Genomic DNA, 14,632 nt, shown 5'->3' with positions numbered 1-14,632 from the left:
GTGAAGGGTGACCCCTCGCTCTCGAAGGCATCCATGAACAGCAGCAAGTCTGCAGGCTGCGGCATTTCCACACCGGTTGTGGGCAATGGTAGCTAGCTAAGCGCATCAGCACAGTTTTCAGTGCTTGGTCTGTGGCGGATGACATAATCATAAGCGGATAATGTCAGTGCTCATCTTTGCATGCGGAACGAGGCATTGGTGTTTATACCTTTGCTCTCAGAAAACAATGAAATGAGCAGCTTGTGGGCTGTTTCAAGCTCAAACCGAAGCCCAAACAGGTATTGGTGCATTTTCCTAACCCCATATACGCATGCTAAAGTCTTTTTCTCTACCTTAGACAGACTTCTGGATGCATATGCAATTGGTTGGAGTTTGCCTGATACATTGGCTTGCTGCAGCACATAACCGACCCCATATGATGAGGCGTCGCAGGCCAGCACTAACCGTTTACATGGGTCATAGTGTACCAGTAATTTATTGGAATATAGCAGGTTCCTGGCCTTCTCAAAGGCTCTGTCATGAGATTTGCCTCAAATCCAGTCATTCCCCTTTCTCAGCAATATGTGCAAGGGCTCCAGCAATGTGCTCAAACTAGATAGAAAGTTACCGAAATAGTTGAGAAGACCCAGGAACAAACGCAGCTCTGTCACACTCTGTGGCCTGGGTGCATTCTTGATGGCCTCTGTCTTCGAGTCCGTCGGCCTGATGTCATCTGCTGCAATCTTCCTCCCCAGGAATTTGACGTCTGGTGACATGAAAACACACTTGGAGCGTTTTAGCCTGAGTCCCACTATGTCCAGACGATTTAGAACCTCTTCCAGGTTGTGCAGGTGTTCAGTGGCATGGCGACCGGTGATCAGGATGTCATCTTGGAACATGACGGTTCTCGGGATGGACTTCAACAAACTCTCCATGTTTCTTTGAAATATGGCTGCTGCTGAGCGAATTCCGAAAGGGCATCTGTGGTATATAAACAGTCCTTTTTGCGTGTTGATGCACGTCAGTTTTTTTGAAGATTCGATCAACTCCTGTGTCATGTAAGCGGAGGTCAGGTCCAATTTGGTGAATGACTTCCCCCCCACTAGCATTGCAAACAGGTCGTCAGCCTTGGGTAACGGGTACTGATCCTGTATTGAGACTCGGTTGATCGTTACCTTATAGTCGCTGCAGATCCTGACCGTACCATCACTTTTCAACACCGGGATAATTGGAATGGCCCATTCACTGAACTCGACTGGTGATATGATTCATTCCCGTTGAAGTCTGTCCAGTTTGATCTCAACCTTCTCCCTCATCATGTACGGAACTGCCCGAGCTTTGTGATGGACGGGTCTTGCATCCGGACCTAGGTGGATCTGCACCTCGGCTCCCGTGAAGTGCCGATGCCTGGTTCGAACAACGAGGGAAACTTGCTCAGTACTTGAGCACACAAAACGTCATCGTGATAAGGCTTTAATATCGTTCCAGTTCCATTTAATTTTCTCAAGCTAACTCCTGCTGAACAGCATTGGGACATTGCCTGGAACGATAAATTATGCACAGCTCCATCGTACGATACCTTTACTGTCGCACTGCCAATGACAGGTATGAGCTCTTTGGTGTAGGTACGCAGCTTCGCATTGATTGGGCTTAGTTTGGATCTTTTTGCCTTAGTGTCCCACAGCTTTTCGAATGCCCTCTGGCTCATTATTTACAGACTCGCACCTGTGTCCAATTCCATGGATACTTGATCCCCATTTAATTTAACTTTCAGCATTATCAGAGGACTTTTGGTAAAAGAATGCACTCCATACACTTCTTTATCCTGTACCTCGGGTTGAGTTTCCTGTGCTGCTTGATCCACGCTGGATCGATCATCCCCAGCCATGTGGTGTGTCGCAGCATGCTCGCTTGGTTGCGGACACATTTGCTGAAGGTGCCCCATTGTTGCACAGCCTTTGCACATCTATTGCTTGAATCGGCATTGATGGGCCCGATGATAGCCCCCGCAATGTCAACAAAGCGAGATTTGATTCACCCCCGATGGCGGACTTTGAGCAGTTACAGGTCATACGAACGCAGACGAGTAGGCCGTTCCACGTGCAGCTCTGCCTGCCGATTATATTATTTTATGCACAGTACTTGCCGGTGAGTTTCGATGCTGGGAAGATATTTGTTTCGAATTTTCGACCGTGGACATGCATGCCTGGGTGATCGTGATGGCCCTGCTCAGGTCTAGAGATTCAGCAGCCAGCAGCTTTCGATGGATGACCTCATGGCCAATGCCAAGCACGAAAAAGTCCCACAGCATTTCCTCCAATGCAGCTCTGAAGCTGCATGGCCCAGCGAGATGTCTCAGGTCGGCGACAAATTCCGCCACGTCCTGGCCCTTGGAGCGATTATGCGTATAGAAACGATACCTCGCCATGATGATGCTTTCCTTTGGTTTAAAGTGGTTCTGAGCCAGCGTACACAATTCATCGTAAGTCTTATCCGTTGGTCGAGTCGGTGAGAGTAGATTCTTGATAAGGCCATAAATTTTTGACCCACAAATGGTGAGGAGATCTGCGTTTAATTACGTTATCGGTTCCTTCCAATCCATTGGCTACGAAGTACTGGTTTAGGCAATCAGTGAAATCCTCCCAGCCTGCCCCTTCCATGAATCTCTCCAAAATTCCAACAGACATGGTTGCGTGAAAGTTCGTATTTTTAACTCGTCGCCAATTGTTAAGTATCGAATAACTCCACGAGGCTAAGTACGGTGAACTAGTTCAGACATGACCTTACTCCAGTTTATTCATTCTCAAAGTGAGGATTCAACATGGCTGCCAACATTATATACACGGCTTGCACGTATCTGCCAGTGACCATTAGAACTCCAACAGTCGTGCCCTCTGCTGGCAGGTAAACCCAGTTAACATACATAACAGAAACCAACTCAATAGAGGCGGCGTTCTTCCCCTGGTTTGCCTTTCCAGATGAAGATGTAACCTCCACCTTGTTCTTTGAGCTGGCCTTCCCCTGCCTGCTGGGTCTTGCTTAGGGCTGCGATGTTGACATCGAAGCATCTAAGTTCCCGGGCAACAATGGCGGTGCGGCATTCCGGTTTGTCACTGTTGGAGTTGTCCATGAGGGTCCTGACATTCCAGGTCTGGAAGGGTGGAAGATGCCTGTGCATGAGTTATTTTAACGTGGGGTGGTTGGTGCACACCGGCTATCACACTGGCTTAGTAGAGCAACGTCTTGGTCCAGTGGCAAGGGGGTCCAAGACAACTGGAGACCAGGCTCCAATGTATGGGCCTAATTGGGGTGTGAGCCATAAGCTCGGCACTGAGCAAACCTTCAGGAGAGGTGGGGGAGGTCTGAGGTGTGATGAGGGGAGGGGATGAGAGACACTGGGGCCTTGTTTTATTTTGGTTTTTGGAAGGGCCGTGGGAGAAGTCAGAGTGGCCGCCGCCGTTACCTGTACCACGTGCTCGACAGTGGCTCCAGGCTTTCGCGGTAATAGAAGCATGAGCTCTTGCACTAGTTATGTTCCTAAGCAGTTAGTTAAATAAAGAAAATGATCTGTGTAATAAATAAATCTGTGCATGTAACATGGGGGAAGAAAGGGCAGCTCAGGATCATGTGTCCAGTTCAATGGTGCAGGGGATTAGGACAATGTTGCAATATGTTCAAATGTTGAACCTAAACAAAGTCCTGCAGATTGGGAGTAAGAAAATCAAACCAGATTTGTATTGCTGAGAAGATGAGGAGAATTGACAGGGAAGGTGAGTGGAATCTGTAAATGGAACAGAAAATAAAACCATTATTGCTACAATAAGCTCAATGTGCATAATTGAACAACCCCTTATTCAGTGATCCATTGACTGATTCCAGTAATGTCACTTGGAGGTACTTGGAATCACTTAGTGGTGTGGAAGTTGAGAACCGTGGTTTCTTGAAGTTGCATGTCTGTACCTTTAAAACACAGGCAAATTAAACCCAAGAGAATTCACCTCAATAATTGGACGCAGTGCATATATGGATGGAAGAGATAGATTTTCCATCGTTTTGACTAAGAGCGGACACAAAAAAACTAGCAAGCATCATTTTGCATTGCAATTAACAGTGGGCTCAATGACACTGAAGCCGTGAAAATTAATTTTGTGTGTTATCATACAAACACTCATATAATATTCCTGTCTGCTATTTTAATGGAGGTGCTGTTTGTTTTAAACAGCAATTAATATTGCAGTATAATTTTCAGTCTTTAATCTGCAATTTAAGGTCTGTTACCTTTTTAAATACATTTTGACAAGTTTTTATTTATCAAGTTGATAGATGTCAACATTGGGGAATGGATTAGAAAAAACAAACATTGGAAATGCACTGCTGTTTCGTCAAAGAAGAAGGCAGATAAATGTTTTAAACTGAAAAATCTATTCTGATGACGGGTCAGTCCCGAAATGTTAGCTTGTCTTTTCTCTTCACTGACACATTAAGTCCTGCTCTTTATTGGGTCAGGATTTCCAAGCGGGGGACGAGTAATTTCCCCGAATGCTGTAGAATTAACTCCACAGCATGCGTAGTTTATTTTCAACCGAATCCCCGCCTGGAAGCCATCCTAATTGATTGGCTTGGCTCCTTGTTGGATGGGTAATGCTCCAAGTAGGTTTCTTGCTGCATGGGTAGAGATTGCAGAGTGTGGGGCGGGGTGGGGGTTGATCTTGGGGGGCAGAGATGGGAGATCGGGGGGTTGGTGATCGCTGGGGTGTCCGATTGTGGGGGGAGGTTGGTGATCGCAGAGAGTGGTCAGTAATCGTGGTGTGGGGGGGGTTCCAATCGCGTGGGGCGGAGTCCGATCACAGGTAGGGAAGTAGGTTATTTGGGGGTCTGGGAGGAAGCACTGCTGGTCCTCCTGGCCCAGAAGCAGTGCTGGAAAGGCATTTGCCTCTTCCAAGCAGCAGTCTTGCCTTCCTTTAGCTGCTAAGTTTTCCAAGACCTAGGAAACCCAGACAACCAGATTGGATAGGCTGGGTTTGTTCTCATTGGAACTGAGGAGGTTGAGAGGAGACCTCATTGAGGTGTACAAAATATTGAGGGGCCTGGACATAGTGGATAGTAAGGGTCTATTTCCATTGGTGGAGGGGGCTATTACAAGGGGGCATAGTTTTAAGGTGGTTGGTGGAAGGTTTAGAGGGGATTTGAGGGAGGGAGGGGGCTTCTTTACACAGAGGACTGTGAGGATCTGGAACTCGCTGCCTGGAAGAGTGGTGGGTGCAGAAACGCTCACCACTTTTAAGAGATGGTTGGATGGGCACTTAAAGTGCTGTAACCTGCAGGGTTACGGACCTAGAGCTGGTAATTGGGGTTAAACTAGATGACCTGGTTGGCGCAGATATAATGGTAAGTACTGCAGGGAATAGAATACGGCCAGGGTGATCTCCTGGACTAGTTTCAATCACCTGGATGGGTTGGAGAGGAATTTTTCTCCCTAAATTGGCCTGGGTTTTTATCTGATTTTTGCCTCTCCCAGGAGATCACATGGCTACGATTCGGGTGGAATGTAGATGTTTTTAGTACAAGAGGTATTGCAGTGGTGTGGGGCAGACTGGTTGGGCTGGGTGCTCTTTGCCTTTCCGTCATTGTTCATGGGTTTGTATGTAACCTTTAGGGCTGCTGACCAAGAGCCATGCGGCTCTTTGTCGTCCGGCGCAGACACGATGGGCCGAAATCGCTTCCTTCTGCGCTGTAAATTTCTATGTTTCTATTTTCTATATTTCTAACCAGGGTGAAACCTGGAAGAGAGATAAAATCTGAGGCAACAGTCTCATTAAAATATTTAAAAGGACAACCTGCTTCCTTTTATTCTAGAAAAGGATATTTTATTCCAGAAAAGATGTCTCTCAAAAAATGAAAGGATGAGATATGGTGTATAATGATGGTGTTCAGAAGTTACACTGTAATAGTATAGAACAGACTCTCTGGTCTTTGCCTGTCTTTCTTTTCAAATGACTTGATTTGTATTCCAAGAATTTTCTGTTTTTATTTCAGATTTCTGGTATTTGCAGGTCTGTTCCCTTATTTGTACTGAGGGATGGAATAGCTAGGACCAGGCATGAAGTGTTGGGCGGTTACGTAGAAAGCAAATTTCCCCATTCCGCTCCAGCAATGTGACAACCACAATATAAGAAAAGCACACGATTATTGTTCTCACAAAAGGACCACATAATAGCAGTCAGAGCAGCAAAGCTATAGAACAGACTGAGATATCTTTGACAACTTGCATACAGGTGCATCCAGATATGAAGAGTTGATCAAGGTAGAGGGACATCCAGGTTAGTTCTGGAATTTAATCATGGGGCCATAGTCCAGGACAAAATATGAGGGAAGGGGACACTTCCTTCTCATTCCAATCCCCCGGACCAGTGATTATGTCCAAGCTCACAAAGTTGTGATAAATATTTAATGAGTTGTGATGAATAAAGCATATTATTACTAAAATTGTTTGCTTTGTCCATACAGCATTCCAGACTTTTTCCTGCATCCTATGAAGGGCTGATAGATTCTATGCTTTGACCTGAAGGTAAGCATGTTGTGATGAGCCAATAGAATGTGAAACATAGCCAGAATATTAGATTATTAGTCAAAGGAAGTTGTGATCAAACTATGCAGTGCTCTGGTGAAGGCAGAGGCATATAAATTGGCCAGAAAAAGCAGCAAACCTGAGGACTGGGAGAAATTTAGAGTTCAGCAGAGAAGGATGAAGGGTTTAATTAGAAGGGAAAAGTAGAGTATGAGAGGAGGCTTGCAGGGGACATAAAAACTGACTGCAAAAGCTTCTAAGAGCTTCTAAGAGAAAAAGGTTAGTGAAGACAAACGTAGGTCCCTTGCAGTCAGAATCAGGTGAATTTATAATGGGGAACAAAGAAATGGCAGACCAATTGAACAAATACTTTGGTTCTGTCTTCATTAAGGATGACACAAAAATACTAGGGTCCAGCGAGAAGGAGGAACTAAAGGGAACCCTTATTAGGTGGCAAATTGTATTCGGGCAATTAATGGGATTGAAGGCCGATAAATCCCCAGGGCCTGATAGTCTGCATCCCAGAGTACTTAAGGAAGTGGCCCTAGAAATAGTGAATGCATTGATGATTATTTTCCAACATTCTATTGAATCTGGATCAGTTCCTATGGACTGGAGGAAAGCTAATGTAACCCCACTTTTTAAAAAAGGAGGGAGAGAGAAAACAGGGAATTATAGACCGGTTAGCCTGACATTGGTGGTGGAGAAAATGTTGGAATCAATTATTAAAGATGAAATAGAACATTTGCAAAGCAGTGACAGGATCGGTCCAAATCAGCATGGATTTATGAAAGGGAAATCATGCTTGACAAATCTTCTAGAGTTTTTTTGAGGATGTAACTAGTAGAGTGGACAAGGGAGAGCCAGTGGATGTGGTGTATTTGGACTTTCAAAAGGCTCTTGACAAGGTCCCACACAAGAGATTAGCGTGCAAAATTAAAGCACATGGTATTGGGGGTAATGTATTGACGTGGATAGAGAACTGGTTGGCAGACAGGAAGCAGAGAGTTGGAATAAATGGGTCCTTTTCAGAATGGCAGGCAGTGATTAGTGGGGTGCCGCAGGGTTCAGTGCTGGGACCCCAGCTATTTACAATATACATTAATGATTTAGATGAAGGAATTGAATGTAATATCTCCAAGTTTGCAGATGACACTAAGCTGGGTGGCGGTGTGAGCTGTGAAGAGAATGCTAAGAGGCTGCAGAGTGACTTGGACAGGTTAGGTGAGTGAGCAAATGCATGGCAGATGCAGTATAATGTGGATAAATGTGAGGTTATTCATTTTGGTGGTAAAAACAGGAAGGCAGAATATTATCTTAATGCTGACAGATTAGGAAAAGGGGAGGTGCAATGGGACCTGGGTGTCATGGCACATCAGTCATTGAAAGTTGGCAAGCAGGTACAGCAGGCGATGAAGAAGGGAAATGGCATGTTGGCCTTCATAGCTAGAGGATTTGAGTACAGGAGCAGAGAGGTCCTACTGCAGTTGTACAGGGCATTGGTGAGGCCACACCTGGAATATTGTGTTCAGTTTTGGTCTCCTAATCTGAGGAAGGACGTTCTTGTTATTGAGGGAGTGCAGCGAAGGTTCACCAGACTGAGTCCCGGGATGGCAGAACTGATATATGAGGCGAGAGTGGATCGACTGGGCTTGTATTCACTGGAGTTTAGAAGAATGAGAGGGGATCTCATAGAAGCATATAAAATTCTGATGGGATTCGACAGGTTAGAGGCAGGAAGAATGTTCCCGATGCTGGGGAAGTCTAGAACCAAGGGTTACAGTCAAAGGATAAGGGGTAAGCCATTTAGGACCGAGATGAGGAGAAACTTCTTCACTCAGAGAGTTGTTAACCTGTGGAATTGTCTACCGCAGAATGTTGTTGAGGCCAGTTGGTTAGATATATTCAAAAGGGAGTTAGAAATGGCCCTTACGGCTAAAGGGATTAAGAGGTATGGAGAGAAAGCAGGAAAGGGGTACTAAGGTTGAATGATCAGCCATGATCTTATTGAATGGTGGTGCAGGCTCGAAAGGCCAAATGGCCTACTCCTGCACCTAATTTCTATGTTTTTATGTGCTGTGTCCTGTTCTGATTGCTGAGAAACTAAAGGTTCATTCACGTGCTGGAAGAAATGCAGAGATCCCTAGTGTCAAATATTTGATTTATGAAGAAAGGCTGGAACATTGGGCTTTTCAGCTTGGAAAGGAGGTGTCTGAGAGGTGATCTTTTAGATTTGTATGAATAATTAAGGGCTGGAAAAGTAAATCCAGAATATCTCCTTAGATTAAATTGGAAGAGCAGGACAAGGGGACCCAGGCTCACAGCAGCAAAAGGTAAATTGAGGACCGATATCTGGAAGTTCTTCTTCACACAGAATGTGATCAACACTTGGAATGGGTTTTCAAATATACTTGCATTGGAGACTGTTCAGAGAAGGTTTACTAGGTTCATTCCAGAGATGAGGGGGTTGACTTATGAAGATAGGTTGAGTAAGTTGGGCCTCTACTCATTGGGCTTCAGAAGAATGAGAGGTGATCATATTGAAACTTATAAGATAATGAGGGGTCTTGACAAGGTGGATGCAGAGAGGATATTTCCACTCATAGGGGAAACTAAAACTCGGGGACATAGTCTTAGAATAAGGAGCCGCCCATTTAAAACTAAGATGAGGAGAAATTTATTCTCTCGGAGGGTTGTAAATCTATTGAATTCTCTGCCCCAGAGAGCTGTGGAGGCTGGATCATTGAATATATTTAAGGCGGAGATAGACAGATTTTTGACTGATAAGGCAGTAAAGGGTTATGGGGAGCTGGCATAGAAGTGGAGCTGAGTCCATGATCAGATCAGCCATGATCTTATTAAATGGTGGAGCAGGCTCGAGGGGCCAAATGGCCTACTTCTGCTCCTATTTCTTATGTTCTTATGTTCTGGAGGCAATATCATTTAAGAAACAAGACTTTGAGTCGATGAGCTAAGATAGACCTGTTGACCTTCTTCATCTGTACCTACTTTGTGACCTTTGCTCCAAGGGTATTTTCCACTAAAACACAGCAGTTTGGTAGTTGAATACTGTTACTACCATCATTAAATACCAAGTTCATGCTTTGCAGTATATTAGCAATGGATTTTAATACAAAAATGCTGATTTTCTCCCAAAGTATAAAATTAATATATCAACAATATCTCTCAAATTAAGCTATCAAATATATAATGCTAGTTTCATCAAAGAAATATTTCTTCCATTTCCATTTGTTGTAGAAGCCATCTAACTACAAGTTTAGCAAAGCTAGAGGGAAGTCTCCCAAGAGACAATTACGGAATGGCATTTGCTGCTGACATAACAGTAGTTCACAGACTAACCCAATCCCCCTGCCTGACTTTGGGAGACTTCATAAAGAAAAAAAACCTAAATAAAATAGCAGTCAAAACAAAGTATTCCCCTGGTTCCTTTGGTTTCCCAAGCCAGAAGCCATTCCAGACTGACAGGGTCACTGGATAACATTCTCCCAGGCCTCATAGTATCAATGTCACTCTGAAACTACCCATGCGTAGTTCTGCAAGAGTGGCTCAGGGTGAGTTTTCTTATGAATTTGCTTCCTTTTCCATGGGAAAGTGCCTCAACTTAATTTAACAAACACACAAACTGGGGTATAAACCTTTTATGACTGAAGAAATGGAATCAAATGCATTATTGGTGTTGCATTAAACTATAGACTCCTTATCATTTGTAACAAGCTTGAGATATTTGGAATTCTGTTTGGAATCTTCTGATGCATCGCCATCTTGGTTAGAAGCATGGAATACACAGGTGCAATCAACATCACCCACAGCCTCCTGGGTTGCATTTGTGGGGTCAGTGTTTATTTAGGAAACCTGTTGAGTATTAACACTGCTGGCGCCATCCCTAGGATCCTGTTGTGTCTTAATGCAGTAAACGTCATCTCTGGTAATCTGGTATCCAATGTTTTGAATTGAATATTGCTGAAAAAAATAAATAATAAATTCATTTCAACCCTTGCAGCAGGTATTTCTAATAGTAAGTAGGGCAGTTGTAATCATCAGTAGCAATGTTAATAAATCAATCTTCCAACCATGGAGATTTTGGGGTAGATTTTGTCTCCCACCTGGGCAGTAATCTGCCTGGGCGGATCACCAGACCTTTATAGAAACCACCTGATTTTCATTCCATGATTTTAGTGGATTGAAAATCAGGCTGTATCCATAAAGAGCAGTTGATCCAATCTGCCAGTTTACTGCCTTGACAGTGAAGACAAAAATCGACCCTGTTATTTGAGCAAACTCTTTCATGATGAAGTCACTTTAGTTAGTAAGTATAGACCAGCAAATATTAGAGCATAATTTCCTCTACAAGCACTTGAGCATAAAGGATCATCTGGTCAGGCGAAGAGGATTGCTAGCCGATAATGGAGCAAGCCCGATTTTACACCGATTGAATTGTTATTCCAAGGATTAGCACGCAGGACAGAGGCTGCCTGCTGTAGCTGATCTCCCCTCCCCTCCCCTCCCCTCCCTCGCCCAAATACTGGTTTAAAAATGAAAAATTGTCCTGACCCTGGGAAATTTGGCCAAGATCAGTGACACATCCTTGTGGCCGACTGACCTTTCACCTCACTGGAAATACGTTCAAATTCCATAATAGAGAATAATCCAGCCCTTATTTTATTGTCATGGGGTTTTTCTAGCAAGAACAGGTTAATTTATCTATTTACAATTCTACTCCTAATAGATTCAGTACTACTTCATTGACAGGGCCATTGATATCCAATTTGTCTACTAATGTAAAATATTTTAGATTTAATAATTTAAAGAGAAATATATTTCTGACATCTTCAGCAAATATGAACATAACTGAATCAAATTGTTACAATAATTAAATTTTCTTTTCAATCATTCAGGCTCCAATTTTAATCACAGCCCCCCACCCCTTCCCAGCAGAAATCAGGCAAGTGGGCAGTTAAACTGATCCAGGTTACTTACCTGCCCTCAGGCTACCTCGATTCTCTCGATCACAATTTTTACATAGGCTTCTGGAAAGGCAGCTAAACCAACCACCCAAAGCTGGCACGGTCCGTCGTTAAATATGTAGATTGGGATCTGATGACCTCATCGGGCCCCGATTGCTAGTTTAACTCTAGCCTGACCGAGGAAGCACCTTTGGCCTTCTTGCCAGGCTGAACCAGGTCAGTAGAATATTGGGATGAGAAGTGTCCCTGGAAGGCAAGTCTTTCGCTTTTCTTTGTGGGACCAGGAAGAGCAGGAATGCTCCTCCAAACCCCTTTAGGAAACTATAGGCTTTGCATGCCCCAGACTCCCTCGCTTTCCTTCCCATCAGACCCTCTCAGACCCCTTCCTACATGCCAGCCATGGGACTTCCAATTTTCTGCAGGCTGGCAGCCACTTCCCACATTCCCACAGGAAGTGGACCGGAAGCTTGTTAACAAACCCCAGGAGTTAAAATAGCTCAGGTTTGATTTCTGCAACAAAAATAACCATCAAATATCTTTGAATAAAGAGAAATGAGTTCTCACCTGGGGAATAACAACCAGTTGCTTCCTTCTATGCCTGAAATACAATGTTTCAATACTTCAATATATTATATCAGCAATATGATTTCAAACTTATCACAACTTATGACTTATCAAGGGGACTTTTAACCTGCAGGAGCGAGTTGTGTTGGGTCTGAGTGGGTGGTTAACTCTGGCAAAAATGCAAGCAAGTTGGGAAGCCGGCTCCAACCCGCTGAAGTCTGCATTTCACTCCAGCTTGTTGAGCTGCATGCACTTAACACCCTCGGGAGATATGTTAATTGTTCAATTAGAGAAATTTCCAGAAGGCATTCGATAAAGTGCCACAAAAGAGGTTACTGCAAGATAAAAGTTCATGGGGTTGGGGGTAATATATTAACATGGATAGAGGATTGGCTAACTAACAGAAAAGAGAGAGTCGGGATGAATGGGTCATTTTCCAGTTGGCAATCAGTAACTAGTGGGGTGCCGCAGGGATCGATGCTGGGTCCTCAACTATTTACAATTTATATTAATGACTTGGATGAAGGGACCGAGTGTAATGTAGCCAAGTTTGCTGATGTTACAAAGATAGGTGGGAAAGCAAATTGTGAGGGGGATGGAAAACATCTGCAAAGGGATATAGACAGGCTAAGTGAGTGGGGACAAATTTTGCAAATGGAGTATAATGTGGGAAAATCTGAGGTTATCCACTTTGGCAGAAATAATAAGAAAATCAAATTATAATTTAAATGGAGAAAAATTGCAAAGTGCTGCAGTAACAAAAGGTTAGTATGCAGCTACAGCAAGTAATCAGAAAGGCAAATGGAATGTTGGCCTTTATTGCAAGGGGGATAGAGTATAAAAGCAGAAAAGTCCTGCTCCAACTGTACAGTGTATTGGTGAGACCACACCTGGAGTACTATGTACAGTTTTGGTCCTCGTATTTAAGGAAGGACATACTTGTATTGGAGACTGTTCAGAGAAGGTTCACTAGGTTGATTCCGGAGATGAGGGGGTTGACTTATGAGGATAGGTTGAGTAGGTTGGGCCTATACACATTGGAATTCAAAAGAATGAGAGGTGATCTTATTGAAACTTATAAGATAATGAGGCTGCACGACAAGATGGATGCAGAGAGGATATTTCCACTCATAGGAAAAACTAAAACTAGGGGACATGGTCTCAGAGTAAGGGACCACCCATTTAAAACTGAGATGAGGAGAAATTTCTTCTCTCAGAGGGTTGTAAATCTGTGGAATTCTCTGCCCCAGAGAGCTGTGGAGGCTGGAGGCTGGATCATTGAATATATTTAAGGCAGAGATAGACAGATTTTTGAGTGATAAGGGAGTAAAGGGTTATGGGGTGCGGGCAGGGAAGTGGAGCGGAGTAGAAACATAGAAACATAGAAACATAAAAAATAGATGCAGGAGTAGGCCATTCGGCCCTTCGAGCCTGCACCGCCATTCAATGAGTTCATGGCTGAACTCATGATCAAAACAGCCATGATCTTATTGAATGGCAGAGCAGGCTTGAGGGGCCAAATGGCCTACTCCTGCTCCTATTTCCTATCTTCTTATGTTCTTATGTTCACCTGCGTAATAAATTCTCTGCCCTTACCTCAGCTTATCTGCTGCTGAAATCCTCATCCATGCCTTTATCACCTCCAGACCTGATTACTCCAACACACTCCTGGCTGGCCTCTCTTATTCTACCCTCCATAAACTTGAGGTCATCCAAAATGCTGCCGCCCATGTGCTAACTCACACCAAACCCCGCTCATCTATTTCCCCTTTACTTGCTGACCTCCATTGGCTCCCAGTTAAGCAAGGCTTCGATTTTAAAGCGCTCATCCTTATTTTCAAATCCCTCCATGGCCTTGCCCCTCCTTATCTCTGTAATCTCCTCCAGCCCTATAATCTCCCTATACCTCTGCGCTTCTCCTATCCTGGCCTTTTGAACATCCCCGATTTTAATTGCTTCACCATTGGCGGTTGTGCCTTCAGCTACCTATGTTAAGCACTGGAATTCCCTCCATAAATCTCTTCACCTCTCCACTTCTCTTTCCTCCTTTAAGATGCACCTTAAAACCTATCTTTTCAACCAAGTTTTTGGTCATCTGCTCTAACATTTCCTCCTGATGGCTTGATGTCAATTTTTTTTGATAACGCTCCTGTGAAGCATCTTAGAATGTTTTATTATGTTAAAGGCATAATATAAATATAAGTTGCTGTTGTTGTTCATCAACCACAAGGGCTTCCATCCATAAATGTGCAGTTAGTGTACAACCACAAAAAGATCTTTATGCAGATGTATGCAAGATTTCCAAGCAACTGCCATCTTGAGGCAGTCCATCCTCCCTGATCTCTTCACAGCAGGAAGCAAGGTTATCAGCTGGCTGCTCGGAGAAAAGGTTACCCACTTAAAACGTAGCTGATGACACTTCTCAGAAACGTGAAGAATTAGGCCCAAGAGCGATGCAATGAATGACATATGACCACTCGATTTGTAATCGAACAAGCCAACAGCATGCTGAAGATTGGCTTCAGGCGCGTGGATG

General features: G+C 43.9%; 1 long non-coding RNA gene across 1 annotated transcript in view; it reads right to left on the bottom strand.

The window, feature by feature from the left end:
- Nucleotides 1–10,267: 10,267 nt before the first annotated feature.
- Nucleotides 10,268–14,632, bottom strand: part of LOC139274740 (uncharacterized) — a 48,199-nt gene continuing 43,834 nt past the window's right edge. The window contains exons 2-3 of the long non-coding RNA XR_011595583.1: nt 12,097–12,130; nt 10,268–10,528 (exon numbers count right to left, since the gene is read on the bottom strand). This is a non-coding gene — a long non-coding RNA (uncharacterized lncRNA). The remainder of the gene's footprint in view (nt 10,529–12,096; nt 12,131–14,632) is intronic.

Source organism: Pristiophorus japonicus, chromosome 10 (genome assembly GCF_044704955.1).
Source record: "Pristiophorus japonicus isolate sPriJap1 chromosome 10, sPriJap1.hap1, whole genome shotgun sequence".
NCBI classification, from domain to species: domain Eukaryota; kingdom Metazoa; phylum Chordata; class Chondrichthyes; family Pristiophoridae; genus Pristiophorus; species Pristiophorus japonicus.
This window is presented reverse-complemented; position numbering and strand designations above follow the sequence as displayed.